This window comes from Pagrus major, chromosome 5 (genome assembly GCF_040436345.1).
Source record: "Pagrus major chromosome 5, Pma_NU_1.0".
NCBI lineage: Eukaryota > Metazoa > Chordata > Actinopteri > Spariformes > Sparidae > Pagrus > Pagrus major.
The window spans coordinates 38,413,562-38,434,370 of record NC_133219.1 but is presented as its reverse complement, the minus strand read 5'-3'; positions in this window follow the sequence as shown (position 1 = coordinate 38,434,370).

The window sequence follows — 20,809 nt, the reverse complement described above, 5'->3', positions numbered from 1 at the left end:
TTAAGCCAAAACACTGTTTTTCTAACCCAAACCAGCCATTTTTTTGTGCTTGAACCTGAAACTTTGTGACAAGAGAAAAATAGCACCTTTCTTTAAAGTTAACTTTTGCAAAAATATCTACTTACTATGGTCTGCCAGCACCACACTGAGAGAACCTCCACAGAGACAGGTGTGTGAGCTGCAGGTTGATTTCCGATCAGTCAGGAGTTTTAAACAAAGATGTTTATCAGCTGTTCATCGTGCTCAAGTGCTCATGTTAAGGGTGAGACACTGTTTCTGCTGCTGGAGGATAGCTGCAGGTAATGTCATTAATATTTTCCTCATTATGTTTGTACTACACCCAACTGCTATCGATCAGAATGATATGGAAGGTTGGATGCCAACTGGTGTCGGATGGAGACGGGAACCGAGGGAGTCGAGGCTCTGAATGGGAGAGCTGCATCTTCACGCGTCTGGATTCGTCTCCGGATGTTCCCCCAGTGGTTCCTGTGTTAACACAAGAGAGAAAAGAGGGAGAGAGAAAAGAAAAAATGGGGAAGGAATTGGATCGGGTGAGCTTATAAACTATTCGTGGGGAAATGGGATGGAAAATTTTTCCCAAACCTAGTTAATAAACTTCCTAGGTGACAGGTGACAGGTGTAGAACATCCGTAACACCTGCCAACAGGTTAAGAAATGAACACCTGCTTACTGTGGCATCCTGTTACCCACTCAAACAGTGTTCTGGGACCTTATTTTCCTCTGAGAACAGCTTGTTTATTCACTCATGGAACAAATAAACATCTCTGAGTTTGTTTTATTACCCCATTAATATTGTAAATAATACAATTCTGAGTTATGAACAAAACTACATACCACCCCTTTAATTGTTACAGCTGTGTATTAATGCTGCTTTAGTGCAGTAAAGGTGCTGAATATGTCTTTTAAATCTGTGAATCAGGTGAAAAAACATGATTGGTAAAGTAAACTTAATGGAAACCTGAAAAGTTTGTTTTTAAAAGTGAGGCGTTACGATGTGATAGAATCTATGAGGTCGTACTTTTTACTTTTTATTTCTGAGACCTGATGATGACCTTGATTCAAAGACAGAAATCTTTTGATGCAGCCATGAATAATTTTGCGCGGCACTAAATTTCAGGGCACTCCTGCAAATAATAAAACACTTCTCACGTCATATATTACACCTTCACCTTCAGTCGCTCAGTGGGACACATCATTATTTCAGGGGAGGAGACGGGACGGGTCGTGTCTTCTGAGTGTTTGTATTAGAACATTTTGTTCTACCCACACGATGTCACTTTTAAATCCATTATTTAACCAGTTGCTTTCATGTGTTTGTGACAGAGCATTACAAATCATGCTACTATAGGAAGAAAAATCATGTTGAGCTGCACAAACATGTTGGTGGTTTTAATATTTGAGAACTCGGGATGTGTATTTGCAGAGGGTTATCATCTTGTATGTGCTGGGATTACACATTAAACCTCCAAATGTCATTATGATTAAGTAAACGCAAAAAAACATTTGTAAATAAAGATATTGACACTTCTTATCAGTCCTCAAATACATCCCGCCTGTTGAAATTAGATTTAATTAGCTGCTTTAAATAACCTGAACTTTAATTAACCGTATCTGCTTAATCGAAACTGTACACAAACATCTTAATTAAAATCATTTTATCTAGCTCTGAGATGACCGCTAATACCTCAGTTCCTAATCACACCACCTCGCTGAAAAGGCAATATCGCAGTAAAGAGGAAGCAAGGAGAAGCACAAACGAAGAAAAGAGGGCAGAAAATGGAGAGAAGAGGGTCTGCTCGACTCGTACTGAGGATGGTGTCGCTGATGGAAAGCCTAGCGTGCAATATGTTATGGATTAGTGTCATACAAGATACCATTTCTGGCCTGCAAACATCCACACTGCATATTCAGAGGGGGATGATGTCTTAATGATTTCACTATTGCTCATAGCTTCAGGCTCCCTCGCTAACTGCACTGCAATCCAATTTATAGCTGTGGGCGTTGCAGCCCGTATATAACTGTGTCCAAGTTCAGTTTGGTTTATGTCTGGTGCAACAAAGTCACGGCGGTAAATCCTGCTGAAGTAAATAACATGTAAATCTCCACGACAGGAAGATATGTGATCGTTATTCCAAAATAAGAGCGCCGCCGTTTCACAAAATCATAGCACGATTACAACGACGACAGTTTATAGCATTTAAACACATAGCTGCATTCTGTTTGAAGGACTTTGTTTGCAGAAATCGAGCCATTTTTATAGTCTGTAGTGTTTTTCCCACAGCCCAGGGCCTTGTTAACAAAAAAAACAACATCTCCGGGCTAAGATGTGCTCAGCCTGACGATGCTTCTGGGAAACAAGGCCCAGAAAGGTGCAAGAGACATCCTGTAAAATCATGTAAGTACATTTCTCCTGGCATGCTAATGTTTTAAGAGCCTGCAGGTCTGTGATGCTTTACAACAAAGGAAACTAAAAGGGATGAGAGGCAGAAGATTTGTCGTTGGTGAGCGCAGCTTCCTGTGGTTGAACTGCGCTGCTTACTGATGTGGAACAGAGGATTTTGAGGTGTTCCTGCAGTCATGGAGATCCTGAACTCATTGTTTTTTATAAAGTAAAAATTGTCAGTTAATTCTCCTTGGTGCTGAGGTGTGTGTACAGGTGTGCACCTGTGAAATCCATCCTCAGGTGAGGGGAAGATCATCCCCTTGGATAAAGAAGTCAGTGGTGACACCGGACACCTTATCTTTTTGATCATTTAGCCAAAGATACAGTCTTTCCTGAACTTTAACGTGCTGCTTTTGTTGCATAAACTTACACAGCAACCCAGTGAACCTCTCTCTGGTGTTGCAGTCCTGCAGTTTGTACAACCCACCATCCACCCTGACAGAACCAGCGGTGGGTAAAAATGATCCACGCACCAATTATGTTTCATTACCTCCGCCAAGGAGGTTATTTTTTCACCAGAACGTGGAGTGTTTCCTGTAAAATGTGTCACATAGGGAGGGACTTGTTGACTTTTACAGTAGCCAGTAGCATTACGCTGAATGTCCCTCCTACCTGACTTCTGAGCCGTGTAACCCTTTGCCATCGCCACACAGTCGCACCTGACATCCCAGTGCTTCCACTGCAGTCCTCCCTCCTTTATAAACCGAATGCTGCATCTGACAGAATATAAATAAATACACCTATACAGAAGAGACGAGCAACATTCATTGAATAGAATATTTTCTATAGAATCTCAAGTTCAGTTTTAGAAAATAATAAATGTAATAAATAAAATATAAGAGGCTCTCCTGCCTGGTAATTAGTTCTCACAATAAGACGCAAATAGCTTTGGCTATACAATGTAAACATAAGCCTGCAGACTGTGGCTCAAAATAGTGAAACCTAACCTTCGTCTTCTGAAGTATTCCAGAGTTTTAACTAATCGTAAACAGGCAACTTAACGTAACTTGTAACTTTCGAGGCAAAGATTACATTTTTGTTCTTCCGCCAGATGTTCTCACATCTCCAACAGAGACCTTTAAGTGATCCAAACTAATATGGGACTAACAGTGACAGCACTTAAAACAATATGTGCTAAGTGAGAGACAGCTGTTAATTATGTCCTTGTTCTGCACTCATTTATCACTACTGCGAGGTGTCTGCACACAGAGCACACGTAAAGTGTAAATCTTGTTAATCAGTGCAACTCTTTACTATACCTTTGTGAGTATAATCAGATCTTCTCTAACAATCTTGCAGTTGGATTTCTGAGACATTCATGAAAGTGAGACCCTAAAGCCTGAATAAGCCACCAATGGTACACCGAATGAACAGGTTTTAATGTTGTCATTCAACTCTGGAGGGATTAACATGCCAATAAAAAAAGGTAAGCAGCAGGCAAAAACAGCAAAACATCAGGCTGTCATGAACGAAGCAGAGAAACGGATGAAATGAGATGGAGTTGGGCTGCAGCTGTGCACATTCATAAAACATGCCGTGTTGAGACGGTGGCACGGGCTGTATCAAATCTTAATTTTCTGTCCCTCCGTTTAATAGAGCTCCAGCTCACTAATTTGATCCAAATGGGAGCGAAGAAGAGAAGCAGGAGTATTCAAGCAAATGGCCAAAATCCCAGCGGAGGACCAATCCCAGCAGAGCAGCCTGCAGGGCGATCCTAACGTCGAGAATCTTCTATTTAATATTTACCACTGTGCTCCTGTTTGTGGCAGTGATGTATGCAGCACGCATTAGAAACAGCCTGGCTTTTTACTGTTAGTCACCCATTTTCTGCTAAAAGCGTACCGACGAGCATTTTCAGCGGCAAAATAAATGTAAGAAAGGAAAAGTTTCCAAACCAGCTGATCAAGGCCGACGTGAAGTGGCGGGGGCAACCGGTACACGGTAACTCAACAGCATGTTTGTTTACAATCTAGCCTTCACATACGAAGCGGAGGGAGAAAAATAGATCTGTTTAGCACATGACAGCATCCATCAATCAGCTGTGGAGCACCTGGAAGCAGAGACACTGGCAGGATCAAACAGGCCTCCTTGTCTGTCGCCTCCACACGGAGACACACTTTTTCCGAGGCAGGTAGCGTTTCACCTCCCCCAACGTCTGGCTGGGGCCACGCTCCCTCTGGGGACCGGGAGCTCGTTCCACCACAGCACACACACTTTCTTTAACAATTTATAAGCTGGAATGAGATATAATCAGGGAATTCTCCGAGGTGGGAGTCGACATCCCGCATGTGAGATGTGAATCTGTGTTCTGTGTACGATTCAGTGCATATTTATTCATAATAGATCTTAATGTTCAAGGATGAATGCGTGTCACGTTTGATGTGTAACATACATGCTACATACATGGATCCATTAGCGTCAATTACAGCGTGTGTCATATGTGAGTTGAAGGCTTTATGTTTTATTTACTCTGTTGTGTGTTGTGTTGATGCCACAGAGGGAGACACACAGGGGGGTCATTAAATAAAAGTTATACAGACAGAGTCATTTATTGGATCGATTTCTAGATGGTACATAATTAAACTTGGGCTGTTACAACATTAACCATTGATAACAGTTGCAACTTGAATTGACGGGTAATAGAGGAGGCGTTTCCAAGAATTGCTCGCCTACTTTCCGAGGAAGTTCACAATTATATTATAATACTGAGTTATTACCAACTTGTCACAGCTACATGGTACTTAGTTGAAATGATGGGAAATAGTGGAGGTTTTTCTTCGTATTTCGCTGTTATTTCTCTGTAATTTCTCTCCATTGGTATTTAGCCAATAATAAACTATATTTACACATACAACACACTCCCGAGCCGTGTTTGTTTGTCAACCCACTGATTAACACGTGTCACCTGTCTTCAGTCGTCTTCCACCGTCTCTGTGATCTCGTCTTCAAAAAAAGTTTTATTTTTTCTTTCATAGCTATTCCTGACTGAACCCTCATTTGTGCTGGCATTAAACTATATTGATTAATCAAATTAGAGGAAATCACAAGGCAGGTGTTGTCAATTTAAGTTGATTTGAAACTTATAAACCACAGGTGTGTACAGCAAAAATAGGATTAAGCAAGTTTCTTTTTTGCGCTCAGCATCTTTGATGAATCAGACGTAAGCACACAGTTTTAAGCCTGAGTTAGAGTATAAATCTGGGAACATTTTAAATAAATGAGGCACCAGATTTTTACATTGATGGTGCAGATATTGTGCTTTTTATTATAATGTCTGCTTTCAAATATTCTGCAGATGATTGTTGGAAGGTGGGCAGGCAGGAGTGTGTGTTTAGTGGCGGGGGGGGGGGGGGGGGGGGTGAAGAGTGTGACATAACTGTTGAGTTACTTCACAAAACATTAACAAAAACCAAGTCCACTTTTCATTTGTTCCATCTATTATTTGGGTCACAGCATGTAGTTTGAAGCATTTTTTTGTCAGAGCTCGTACTGAAAGAAAAGAAAATGTCCGTGGGATTCAGCAGCGTTGAAATATAAGAGAGAGTGAAGGGAGATTTTTATTCTTCAGTGGACCGAAACCAAAACAAACAAGCACACTTTCACATTCACAAAGCAGTGTTACTGTGGATGTTGCATCTGCTTTAATGGCAACGACAGCATTTCTTTTTTCTTTTTTATGAATAAACAGAAGAAAACTGGACAGTTATCACGGCTGAATAAGTAGAAATTTAGATTCCATCAAGAGAAATCAACAGAAGAACAAACAGAATAACATTAATGAGGTAATAATACAAACTCTTTTTCCCATACGAGAATAAACAAGCTGTTCTCAGAGGAAACTAAGGACCCAGAACACTGTTTGAAGCTAGAAAGGTGGCAGGGTCCGCCACGTATAAACAAAGACATTGTGTTTCTCTTCTAAGCAACATCTCCTCCCCAAAAAACTACATAGTGCACCTTTAAAGAAGGCCAGAATGCCAAATGTAGATTAAATATTTTTATTTTAATATTTACTTTCAGACTTGAACAGCTCAGCCACAGTGAGGAAGTGCAGATGTGGCACACCCCTGGATAGCTTAATGTCCAATCCTATCTTAGCATGACACGTCTGTCAGTCTCAGTTAGTGTCAATAAGGAGCTTGGCTGTTTATCACCTTGTAAAAGTCAAAAACACAACAGCTGACGTGTGAGGAACGCTTCAAACGTATATACTCTAATGTAAACTGCTAACTTTAGCATGACAGGCTAACTGGCAGTTTGCCTTCATGTGTTTTTGCAGGAGTGACTTTGGACGGAGGCCTGCAAGGAAAAGTTATTTTCAGAATTTTGCTTGCTACTTGCTGGTTTCTCTCCAGTCCCACCGACCACAGCTTTAAGCAAATGGTCAATTATAAAAGTTTGAAAATGTGAGCAAGAGAAAAATTACAGTATGTGCACATGAGGAGAAGAAATCATTTAATATTAACATATCCTCCTGCAGGCCCTTTAAATCCACACCTGCCTCTAACAGGCCGTGATCCTGAAGATACCTCGTTATGAGTTCGGTCCGACTCTTCAGTGACCTCTGCCTCTGAAATTGCTCCTCGTGTCCCACAAACCCACAGAGTCCTCCAGAAATCACATTCTAATCTCTTAAGCATGACTTTTTTCTGAAAGGTGTGCCGTAATACAGCCTCGGGAGAGGAGCCTCGTCAGTTTTTCTATTACTATAATTAAAGCACGACAGGATGGCATTCCAGAAAAAAATAAGTGACACCTCGAAGGTGGCATTTTTAGTCAAGCTTGATGATTTTCGTGGACTTTCAAGATGTTTAAACTGCACTCTCAGATGCACTGGAGGTACGTGGCTGTGATTACTCAGCGAAAGACTGCTTATTAGCTGGAGGAAGCGTTGCCTTGTGGGCCTGCTGCAGTGAAACTAACTATATAAGCCATTTGGTATGGCAAAAAAAAAAAACAGCAATGTGGACTGAGTCACTGCTGCTCACCAGGGGCCGAATGTATAAACCATGTGTACTGAATGTGTAAAAATGTACTTACACCAGTTTACACGCATGTTTCCGAATGTATAAAACTCCACAGAGGGTGAGAATCTGCGTTCAGGTGCACACGTTTAACACCACGCGCACCATACATGTAGTCTTTCAGTCTGATTTGTGTGATGTTGTTGTTTCGTTTTAGGATTATAGTTAAAACAAAACCTTCACTATGTTTCGACAGCGATGCCAAGTTGTTACCCTTGTTTTTACTGTCGTCTGTGAACATGTTTGTCTGTATGCATTATGATGATATAATGATAATGATCTCTATGTAAATACACAAGTAAAGCCTGTATTTCTGGGGAGTAAGAATACCTTTGAGTGTCCGATTATCAGGTCCTCAAACACGGCACTATATAAGGGCTGAAGCCGGCCAATGTGCAATCTAGGCGAGAGCGAGTTTTCAGGGACCAAACTGATTTTCTGGCCCATGATGCACCCCGGCCTGTGCAAGAGATGCACTTCTTGGCACCACTAACTCCTCCGTGCCTCCGAAACTCACAGCGTTCACCGTTTCGGTCACTTTCTGCCTCTAAATAATATCCTTTTGTAGCTGTCAGTTTAATCAAGTTCACAGTCAGTAAAATTACGTTTCTTCTTCTTCTTCTTCAACTATTTCTTCGCTTCTAGCATTTCTCCTCAAAACTAAACTAAATTCTGTTCCTTTACATGCAAACCAGGTAATCGGGTGTGTTTAGAGCCATTTATAGTCAGTTGTGTGATCAGACAGCTCGTGCACGTGGCGTACAATTTCAGGATGATTGAGATGTATAAGGAGAAGACACGTGTGAACAGTCGGAGGTGAGGTTTTATAAATCTGATGAAAAGACTGCGTACAAAGATTTCTACACCTGAATACACTCAGAGTTTTATACATGTGGTCCCTTGTGTTCAGAGCTCAAGAGGGACCTTATATGAAAATGCACATTTCACAAGTACAACTCTGAGAGCATAATGTATCACACACTACACATTTTATCATTATACACCTGGATACAACACAACATCCTTTGTGCAGCATAAGAGGCTCTTATGTGTACGTTGCATCATTGTTGCAATGACGATAGTCAGGAGGGGACTCACAGGAGACATACGGTGTGAAATGATTAAGCAAAGGGAACATGAATTACATCACTCTGTTCTTGTTCACAGTGGAAACAGCAGATTCTGTTCCCCCCGGAGATCAGCACCAACCACCAGCACCACCCAGAGCTCTCGTCCATCCCAATTACGGGAGCACGTGGTGGCGGCTGACATGTGAAGCAGAGCCTTCAGGAGGGCAGTGGCTTTACAGGGGGACTGTTGGATTAGAGTGCTGGGTTTCATCTTCAGCACAGGGTCCGCCATCAGCCGGGCATGGAGAGCTGTTGACTGACGAGTGTGTGTGTGTGTGTGTGTGTGTGTGTGTGTGTGTGTGTGTGTGTGTGTGTGTGTGTGTGTGTGTGCGCTTTACACCGTGCCAGAAAACACCATCGATCCCCCCCAAATGCAACACTGCCCATCTGCACTCTTCCAAGAGCACCTTGCAGAATGTCAATTCCAAAACTCTTGTCTTTTTCAATGAATGCACAAGTCTGTAACCTGGCTCCCACAAATTGGATCAGAATCAGTGGAGGTTTTATTCCTTCTGGCAGTGCCTGGAGCCCAGTATTTCACTGAAACAACTGTCAGTCATGGGGAGGAACAGAGGTGCACATTTGGACGGGGGGATTTGTTCCTGCTTTTAACTCTGCATGTCTCTCTACCCAGTGCAAGCCACTTTGAAGTAGATTACCAGCTAGCTCCTCTAAAGCTCCCAGAGTGAGGCCGCTTGCCAGTGTGTTATCAGTACTGGGATTGTCTCATCCCTCTTACTGTACATTTATTACTGTCTGCCTCGCCATGTTGACCTAAAACACACACACACACTATTTCTTTTTATTATGGATCTTTCTTAAATCAAATAAGATCTGTGTTTGGTGTGAAAATGGGGACACTGTAGTACCGATGTGTTTTCTTAAATTATTTAAAAGTATATATCAGATCGGAAAGTAAATACCCACAACAATAAAACTCGGTTTCTAAAGATCTCTGCCGAGCATGAATCTCACAAGATACACATCTGTGATGGAGTTACTCCATTTAATTTGTGGCAGCACCAGACTCTGCATCCATCGAGCCCTTCGGGAACCACAGAGCATATTTCCTTTATATCCAGGCACCACTGTGTTATTTTTTTTTTCATTGCGGCTGACATTTCAAAAAGCTATCTCCCTCAAAGTTCCAAGTTCACCTATCAAGCACTGCCCTTACCGAGACAGATTAGGTGACAATTTGTTTTAAAAGTCATCCTGTCTTCCAATAATACTTGTACACATGTGGGACTTATGGGACTTGCAGGTGTACGAGAAACTCATTCTGAGCCGAGTCCCAAGCTGAAGGGGTGAATGTAATGTGACAGCGCTGTGACAGTCCGGGGAGGCACGGCGGGCATACCAACAAGCTAATGTTATCCAGTAGGAAAGATTCAACCTGCACCGTAATGAACACCAACATATCAGTAATGCATTATGTTTTGTTTTAAAAGGTGCACTACGTAGTTTTGGGGAGGAAATTTTTATCAGAAGAGAAAAGTATTCATTGTCTGATTTTAATAATTAATTTTAATAAACCGAATGAACAAACTGACCTTAAAGGACGACACAGTCTCATACTGTTTTACAAAGTCGGCAATATTAACAATAAACACACTTAAAACAGACAAACTAACCGCAGTCGAAGCACAAGAGTCAAGGACAAATGAGGAAATAAAAACAATCTGACTAAGTCAACTATGATGACTGTGGTTGAGAACACTGCAGTGAGTAACTGCATTTAACAACTCAATGATTGAATGTGCCAAAATATTTTCCTGTTAAAGCTCCTGTTTGTTGAGATAGTTGATTTTTGGGTCTCGGATGGCGTCCGTGCCAACATACAATCCCAAAGCGGCAGCATTTGACAAACTGGGAAACTCATACGGTCTTAAAGACTATAAAAAGTCAGCGCTTAACTCCAAGCTCTAACATTAAAAACCACAAACCTGTGGCCCAAAATTGTGGTGCAGCCGTCGACTCGGTCCTCCACATTATCAGCCTACTGTCATGTGAAGAATATCAAGAATATATAAAGATAAATTATCTTTGTGTTTATCTTGACTTCTGTAATTATGTGATAACAGGGATATATTTCCTTTTAACGACACGTGCATGTTCATGGCTGCTTCAAGTTTTCTTCCATTTGGAGGGTCAGCTGTGCAGGTCCTCAGGAATTAACGCTAAACGTCGGCAAGATAAGTTAAAGAGCGAGCACATCTTCATCTGCTGTTTCCTACTGTTTCCTACTCTGCCACAAACACTGCTGCTGCAGCCTCCACCATTGTAGTCAGAGCCCTAACATGTCTGAAAGAGCAGAAACATTCAATGGTAAGAGGCCTTGGGCCCCCTCTTATATACCCAGGGGCTTTATCTGCATTGTGCTCCCTGCGATAGCTGATTAAATACAGTGTATGATGAGAGTGTTTCTGACTGAATATGGGAAGTAAACCTCAGGAAGACGCTAGAAATGCTGGTGCTCTAAAACGCTAATAAAAATCAGATCTTTAGCCGGATATCCACAGTTTGCACTGTGTGTGTCGGTGCAGATCGTGAGGATCCGGTTCCTTCCAGTTCTGTAAGAGCAGGTCAGAAAAGGTCGTCACGGCGTTACAGTATGTTCTGCGTTTTTATCTCATGATGCCAGAGCCGTTCAGTGGCGTTGAGGTCTGATGACTGCGCAGGAAAAAAGTCATCCAGTCAGCACTGCTCGCTCTTCCTTGAACTTCAAACAGGCCTGGCAGAGCTTCAGTGCATGTTCGAGGTCCGGCAGGAACGTACAGTCGGGAGGGATGCTGACAGAACGGGCTTTGCACTGGATCTTGGGTGCAGATGATGTTCTCATCATCGTCATAATATAGATTATCTTCAGCTCAAGTCTGGTCTTACTTGTGAAACAACTTTGTTTTGAAAGTCTTTGGTTCGATTTGGTGCTGGGAGAGTCTTTCAGAACTCAAGCGAAGGTAACATTGTTGAACAGTTGGTCCTTTTTCAAAGCACCAGCAGAACAAACACACAACAGAGGAGCAGGTCTGTTCTGTGGACACAATGACCACAATGCTCATCATCAGAAACATGTTTCTTCTCCTGTACCAGGCAGCACCATCACACCACAAAGTCTTGTTTTTTCTCCTGTTTTACCTTTGTCTCATATGATATAAATGCATTTCTATGTAGCTTTTTTTCTGGTATGCTGGAAAAAAACACTAAAGATGGACGGGCTAATGAGGGAGATGAAGCACAGGTGTGAAGGGAAAGCAGACTGGGGGAGATCTCAGGTAACAGGGCCGGGCTAATTAAACAGATACAAGACACGTGTCTTGAAAGTCATTTAATTATACATCCAACTTGGTCTTAAGCTGAACTAAACTGTTGGCAACCAGAAAGGATGCATTAATTTCTTTTGGTATGTAGCACATGGTGAGGAGAGACAACAGCTGTGTCCCAATTCAGGGGCCTGGATTCTCAGAGGAGACGTGGCTCATGAAGGTGGGTCCTTCAGAGGACCTGAAGGCCACACTGGATATGTGCCCTCATCCAGCACAGCCGAGAACTAATTGTGCATTCAGGTATTGAAAGGAACAACTTCTGGGGAAGTGGGACAAGTTTCATGAACATTTTGGATAACAGGCCAATAGTGTATGAGGTTAATGGTGAATATATTCATATAAAGTCTGTTTGTCTACAGCTGCCTCTGATTTACAACATAGATTTGGAATAGATATTGTGGCAACACAATCTTAGAAGATGTGTGAAGCTCTCATATCATCATACAGATGATAAACCAGCTCAGGTATTTCTAGTAGGTTTAAAAAGATACCGAACATGTCAGGTTGGATTTCATGGAAGTATGTCGGCTACTGTAGACTATTCTCTTCAACACATCTGGATTTTTACATCTATGATATAGCCTAATGCTACTATGTTATAGTATAGCATCAATATCGAAACAACCACTGAAAGTCCGACCCAAACAGCTGATCTGTGGTGTAATACAGTGAGCGGCAGTCACAGCTGTGCTTGTGCATAGGAATACAGATGTTGTACGTTGTATAATGCTCTGCTTCTCTACCCAAACTATCAATTAATTGCCAGCAGTAATAATTACTTAGTTTACCAGCTAGCCACAACAAAAGCTGAGGTTTTTGTAATAACAACAAGCTGCCACCACTGAAAACATCAAGGCATAAACGCACAACACACTAATCCTCAAGACTATTTTCTATTAGCCAAATTCCTCCTGGACTGGAGTCCTCCTGTAACGTTATTCATATTTATGTAGCATAGAAATTTAATTTTTAAGCAACAAGGTCTGCAAAAATACTGACCACTATGACTTATTCAGCCCAACATGCAGACATTTCTCTGTAGAAATACCTTTCAACACGCTGTTCAGCCGGTATTAACCATTAAACCTCAATGGAGAATTAAAATGAAGTGGTTTATTGTATCAAATAATACAGATGTAGCAGCCTAATCCCCTTCAGGCAGGTTAATCCCAAAAGCCTGATCGTCTTGTGTTTTTTAATCTTAACATGACAGGATGTAGACATCATGAATGAGCCCGCAGCACCGAGAGGAAATAAAGCTGCTTTGGGGTAAAGATGTACTCGATGACAGCGATCTGTCGTTATAATGAGCAGCGGTGTTTGCATTGCGTGGGCCGGCTCGATGTGACCCGACTGGTTGCAGAGACACCTGTCAGACCCTCAGCGCTGTTGTTTCTTCGCAAAGCCTGACCTCTGCATCTCCACTGTTCTCGGCCGCATCCGCCGCTGAGAGGTGAATCGTATTCCTGGCGGCGTTCTCCGGGGAGCACGAGGCAAAACATGGATTACATTTACTGTACGAGCGCCGTTTTAAGTAAGTAGCACGCGCACATGCATATATGCCCTTTCAAACATCCATCTGATCTCTGCTCCCTGAACAGTGCTGCTGCTGCCTCAACCTGTTGACTTTATGGATTACAATGTGAGATATTGTTTTGTATTTAAGCTTGAGCAGCAGCAGATGAGCAGGAATGGTATTGTTTTGCATCCACACCTTGGCCTGCGAGCACAAAGATAAGATGTTTGAATGGTTTGTATTTGTTCTAAGGGCAGGAAAACACAGGCTCTTTTGCAAAACACACCATCCAATTGTCAGCGTGAAAGGCTCATCTTGGAGCAATCTCGCAGCTGTAGCCTTCCAGTCCGCTCCTCTAATACACTAATATCTCACAGATATGCTTCATCACGCCAATGCCTCCATAAAATGTGTTTAAGGAAAGTCCCCCCTGGATAGCTAAATGGCTCTTTAGAATAATTGCTTCCATTTTTTACAGTTTTGATGCATGTATTTAGTGGAGTAGCACGCTTTCATTTGAGTAATGGCAACATTAGAATGGTTCGGCTTGTGATCCTCAAGGCAGCAATCAGCCCCCGCACCGCAGCTCCTCAGAGAGATGAAGGACAATGTTCTTAGATGTTTCCTTAGTGCCGACATCACACCTGAGCTGCCCTGAGACGGGAGAGGATGATGTTTAAAGCAACAATGTTCGAGGAAACAGTGAGATTCAACGTTCAAACGAGAGGGACGTGATATAATAGGGACGTTTCTATGGTAATAGCTAAAGACACTAAAACATTTTATTTTACTATTCAGTCTTTGTTTCCCTTCATGTGCGGGTTTCAGATACGTTCCACCTTTAAAAGAAGATTTTAAAGAGGCAGAAAAGTAGTAAATAGTGACATTTTTTACACAGAGATGAAAACAAATGATCAGATTTTCTTCTCTAATATGTAATACGATCATGATGACTTCAGTATTTGTATTCACACATGAGCTTACACAGGTTTTCTGCATCTACACAAGGACATGATTGTTTATATTATAATGGATACATCCATATATATGTAAAGTTATTTTTAGTAGCTCGTGATGCATAAAGGTTTAAATACATGGGCGTCGCTGCAGTTATATGAACATGTGGAGAAAATAAAATTCATCTGTGAAACCAGTTTTTCTGAGAATGTCTGAGATTTTCTTTTTTCACCAAGTGAAAGAAAAGAAAATTGGAAACATTTTTGTTGAAAATTAGAAAGATTATCCTGACAAAAAAAAATGTTCCCACCAGATCTCAAGTCATAAACACAGGAGAGAAAACATTTTTCGATCAGACTTCGAGAATGGATCACCAGATACCAGTACTTTTCTTCAATATTTCAGCACTTTATCCAACTTGACACACACATTGTACTTTTTACTCCACTGTATTAATCAGACAGTACATTAACATATCACTTCTGCATTAATCCATCAGCATTAATCCAGTAATTCAAAAATATATTAATGTAACACTAACAAGAGGCATATTACTTCATGCATACTTCAGGTATTTTAAAGATAATTCTTGTACTGTACTATAACAATCCTACTATTTTTATATTGGAGTATTGCTGCTTCCTCCACTTATTTGTTAAACATATGGGTGATTTCAGCAGACAAATATTGTCCCTTTAAAGCCTCAGAAACTACTTATTTCTTTTTCCTTTCAAACAAATTCAGTTGATGTTGCAGAGTCAGCATGTGGCGTACTTCTGGGGTGCAGCAGTGAACTTTGGATTACGTCTTATCCCCGACCCACAGAGTGGAGCGGAGGTCTCCAGAGAAAGACATTTTAGTCAGAAAAGCGAGGTTTAATTAATGTCCGTGAAAGCAGCCCTGCATTTCAAAGTGTGTGCTTCCTACAGGGGGGATGTCTCACCTCTCCGCCTCAGAGACACATCAAGAGCCAAATAAAAAGCGAAGCACATCAGAAGTGCTACAGCGCAGGAGTGTGTTTCTCTTTTGATGGGGCATGGTACGCCTCAAAGAGAATGACTCTCCATAGCATAAGAAATTCCTTTTCTATCGACTCCTGTCTTGTGTTAACATCCTCCTCATGTTTGAGACATGACAGAGGCAGGAGAATATTTATCCCCTCCTTCTTCTTCGATCCACGGCGTCATGGAATAAGATGGAAGGCAGTCATAGCATGACTCACGACAAGAAGTCTTAGGACAAAGAAGATTTATTCAGATTGTTCATGTATCTTTTCTTATGCTGATTAAGTTATCTTGCTGGCTTTTAGTCCATTTTAGGTCATTGTTTCGGTCGAATAATCATCTCAACCCCCCGTTTCCAGCTGCAACAGGCAGCTGTGTTCTGTGGAAAACAGACAAAGTTAGCAACTAGCTGGAGAACAAAGTGGAGCAGTTAAAGAGCCTGATCACCACGCCGCTCACTGTGGCCTTTGCACCAGGCTGGCTCATACGGCATTTCCCAGAACTGCCAATATCAGCCTCCACAAACACATGTGCGACCAAACAGTCAGCCTTTCCCTGTTTTCTTCTTCTTATCTCTTTTCAAAGTCTGATTCTACTTATCTGTCATCAAGTCCACTCTGAACGCTGTGTTCAAACAGAAAGAAAAAAGCAAAAGAGGACGAAGAAAAGAATCAAAGGTTTTACTTTACCCTTGTCGGCAGCAAGGCCATTACTGCCTGCTCGTGTCAAAGACCCCTCACAGATACAGATGTTCGGAGGTGCAGCGAGAGCAGCGGGAGGTTCGGGTGACTGTTCTTGAGGCACCTGAGCAGCAGGCAGCTCAGGTTCAACAAATACCACCACTCTCCTGCTGTGGACGGCCTTTTTCTCAGATGACATCTGGTACAACTGCTCATCCTCTGTTGTCATAACCGAGGCCAGCCATGTGGAGTGTTAGCACCCTTCAGCATGGGTTCACAGGTAACATTAGCATCCAGCCTTTTTGTATTTCTGTTTGTTTCTTTTGGGAAATTAGATTTTTAGATCTAATAGCAAAAGATGAATAAACCAGTGCAAACCCCACTTACCCACACTGTCATTCACAACAGCAGTACTGATCTAGCTGTCTTACATTTCAGGTACTTGATAGCAGGTGAAATTAACAACATTTTTGCAAAAATGTAGTAATGTGATAAACCCAAAATCCAACACCTGTGTCTGCTGGATGTGTAAATGAGAAATAGCTCGGCGGCACATCAGCAGCTCTATAAGGTGATAATATGTCAGTGTTGGGCTTGCTCTGCTGTGTTATTTATAATTTCCCCTCCTTTTTAAACCTTTGCTTTAATTAGACAAGTAGGCTATTTCTAGAAAGTGGCATAAACGGAAGCAAAAAAGAAAAAACTCTCAGATTATATCAACATTAATTATATCAAGAAGAGGATGAAAAAAGAAAACAAACTCATTTTTCATCTTTAAACGGCAGCTCCCTTGTTATCTTGTCAGCGAATGTGCCATTACCATTAACTTGCACGCGGGGAAAATATGCCTGGGCCAAACAATGAACATGACAAAATGTGAAATTCCCCAGCCTCTCTCAATGTCTCATTTCCCTGGCAGCTGCTGGGGGAGCAAGGAAGGATAGATCCTTTATCAACAGCCTTTGGGAGGAGGCTTGCACAATTTTTTCCTCCATGGCAATTTATCTACATTCAGTCAGCCTAAGTCATATGGAGGCTGTATCCCTCTAGAATGTATCCAAGAGACAAGAGGAAAAAAAAATAAAGAAAGAATTAAAAGCTCCAACTGTGTAGTCAATTTAATCTGGAGTACGGAGACCATTAAAAGCAACCTGGAGTGAATTATGCCCAGAATGAATTACCTCTACCCTTGATTGTGTGCAGAGCTGTTGTGTGTGCGTGGGTCACCTGTCACGCTGACGTATTCATGTGCTCCATCACAGCGGCAATGATCCCTCGTAGCTGCTCGAGTTGAGTCACAGGCGAGTAATCTCCAATTCTAATAACATCCAGATTTGACTATATCCTTGCAAAATGGTGAATAGAGCTCCATCATCTTACAGACTTGAGTTGATACATTTTCAGGCTGTAATTTTACAACCGAAAGACGGATGGGCTCAATTTCACGTATTGTTCTCGCACTGCAGTGTTTGGGAGCTGGATACGAGGGCTTCTCAATAACACTACACACAGAACAGAACAGAACAGAACTGATCAAGTGGGCCACTTTCTCAAAGATATACTGCTCTGTTTCAAGATTATCCCACAAATCTGTTGTCATTTTACATTTGTGTTAAACTCTCAGATGTGGTGGTGCCGCATGGGCTTCCCAGATCACCTGTCAGTCAGACTGTACTGTAATGTGTTTCTCATTTATCTGGGGATTCCAGCTGAGGGACTTTAGTCTCTGTTTCTGGTACTGTTAGCTCTGTCAGTCCACATACAGTGACTGCAGGAGCTAACAGCTTATGTCTTTTTCTGCTGTTTTTTTTGTGTGTGTTGTGTTAGTTGTTTTCCGTCTCTCTGTGGTCGTTTTGAGTCGCTTTGATCATGGTTTGTGTCTCTTTGTGGTTGTTTTGAGTCTCTTGAGCCAGACAGGAGGTCAGACAGCAGAAAAGGCGCAGTGCATCCAGCCAATTTTCAAAATAAAACATCCGGTGCCGACCCCAGGCTCCACAGCACGACAAGGTCGGAAATATTAACACTAAACACACTTAAAACAGACAAAAAACTAAACAATTTAACTACACAGCCTACTCAACCACAGTAGCAGCACAACACCAAGGAGAAATGATAATATATATATACAGCGACTCACTCAAAACACTTCATATAACACTTCATAAACACTTCTATAACCCCCTAGTGCATACATGTTCATAAAGAAGGGCATACGCTCATTAATACACGTTATCTGTACACCGTGCTGCACTCGACATCTCACCTCGAGCACGTCTCTGGAGGCGCTCGTTAACCACCTCTGAGAGACGGCGCCATCGAGCCAACATATCCATACAAATACATCCTTATCAAAATATGGTGATAATGGATGATATACCTTACAGACTCTGCTACATGAGCAAGTCAACAACATCTTGCCGGCGTGACGCTCTGCTTCTGAAACACGGCAGGTGACAAAGACGCCCAGTGGAATCAAGTGTCAAGGTCGGTGATAGAAGCTACATCGGTAAACTTCTCACATTACATTTTCATGTACAAAGGCTTGTACCGTGCTGACTATTCAAGCAGGAGAGGTTCATGCCCATCCAACTTTCAATTTTAAAAAAGTTCCTCCCAGGTTGCAACTAAATGAAAGACACTATTCACGTTGCATTATGGGGGGTGTAGGATTTAGATTAAACCCCTACTAAGGACTAAAAGTCATGATTTTTTTTTTTTTGGGCTCTGTTGCCTCAATTTTTGACCATTTTTTAATGTCTCTCCTCTGAGTCCTCTAACTTTATGAAATTAAAATGTTAAATCACTGAAGTTGATTACTCCTTTAAGTAAAGTAAAACTGTTTCAGGAAGTCGATGAACATTTGTGTGATCAGTCTGTTTTTTTCTGGCTGCTGAACCACTTCACACTGCTGGAAAGGTTTGACGGGCAGCGTAAGATTTCATCCTAAAGAAAGATTCAAATGTTCTCGAGTGAAGCGCAACATGTTTCACTGAATCATAAGATTAAAAAATGCAATTTATGATCAAATAGGTGTTGGGTAAACTGTTGTCATTGTCAGAACATGCTGTCGCTCCATGCACCGTGCCATCCTGCGCATCAGTTCGCTTCCCAACAACAGCTCTACTGTATGATTTGCATTTAAAAAGTGTAATTCAACAGTTTTGCATCGACACTGTCAGACTCGATGATAATAGTGTCTCTCAGTTGCATCAAAAAGTGTGTCTTTCAAACACCTAAACAGTCACCTCCACAGGCCTCGTTAAATATAACCACCACTGTGAAAATCAGTCAAGCTTCTCATCACCCGCTGTGATTCTGCATCAATCATCGGAGCAGACATTTCATGTGTCTGTTGGCTTTTTAAACTGAGTTCAGCTTTCAGCCGTCCCCACAAATGTCAGATTGAAAATACACAGAGAGGGTTGCATTGACATGGCAATGATTTCTGAAGAGCTGGACATGAGATTGAGTGCACCTACTTATTTTCAGTTTATCAAAAGGATGCTCGTTACGTCTCTGAGCGTGTTGCAAAAAGCATGTTTTTCTCTGCATAAATGATTTGAGCCTGAAAGAGGCATCACGACTCAAATTGTCCTCAAGAAGCCCAAACATGCGGACCTCAGTGAGAACAGGTATTTATTTATTATTTTATTGTTGTTTTTTCAAGAACCCATCGACAACAACATAACCATATTAATAAAGGCTAAGTGTGTGTATAATAAAGCCGAGCCTATAAGGTCTTTGTTCAGTCTCTGTGTGACTGAAAAGAGCCTAATGATGGAGCCTGATCCTCCGAGCCACTTTAATTTACATTCATGAATCACATCATGCATATTCTGTGGGCTAAAATAAAAAGACAGAAAAGAAGAGATGTTTGTCTCGTCATGTCATTATAGGCTATATTATAGGTCTGCTGTTTCAAAAATATTTATTCCTATCTCATAATATATCAGACTGTGATCCTCTGTCTGCCTGCTCATCCTTTATGTAAAAAGATCTCGGCTATTTAACTGTTCTATAGGTTATTTGGGCACATGAGTCGTAATTTCCCCGCCGGTAAACACACCGCGGCTGCAGTGTCTCTGGGCTCGTTGGGTGAAGCAGACCGGGTGGTGAAGCAGACCGGGTGGTGCAGCAGCGTCAGGTCCAGAACATGCGAGGCTGACAGAATAACCTGTAGCGGTCGTGACGCTCCTGCTGTTCTTCTTCGTATTTCCACACATTGCATTACATTGTCGGGCAGGATGTGGATTACAGCCTCCTGGTGACACTGAGCTCTGGTGTTCCTGGTCTATAAACCAGGTCCTGATATTAATGCTCTCTTGGTTTTTATACTTTTAGTGTTATTAATATTCATATCTCAATTAGTAAAGCTGTTATTACTGCTGTTTCCCCCCCTCCTCCCATCTCTCCCACAGCTTCTCCCCCCCTTTCTCCAGTCACTCCATTGTTCTTCACCTTCCACACACCGTCTCCTCCCTCATGCTCACCGAACACCTCTGACTCTACCTCTCACTCCACATCTTGTAAATGTGCTACTAAAATAAATTACTTTGGTTAAACCGTTGAAACGGTGCTGTGGGTTGTCACGGCCTAAATGCCAGGTTGTGACACTATTAATATGAGACTTGTAAGGCCAGCGGGGAGCTCTTAATTATTTTTTTGTTGGACCTCCTCGCAATCAATCAGCCACAAACAACACTTTCTG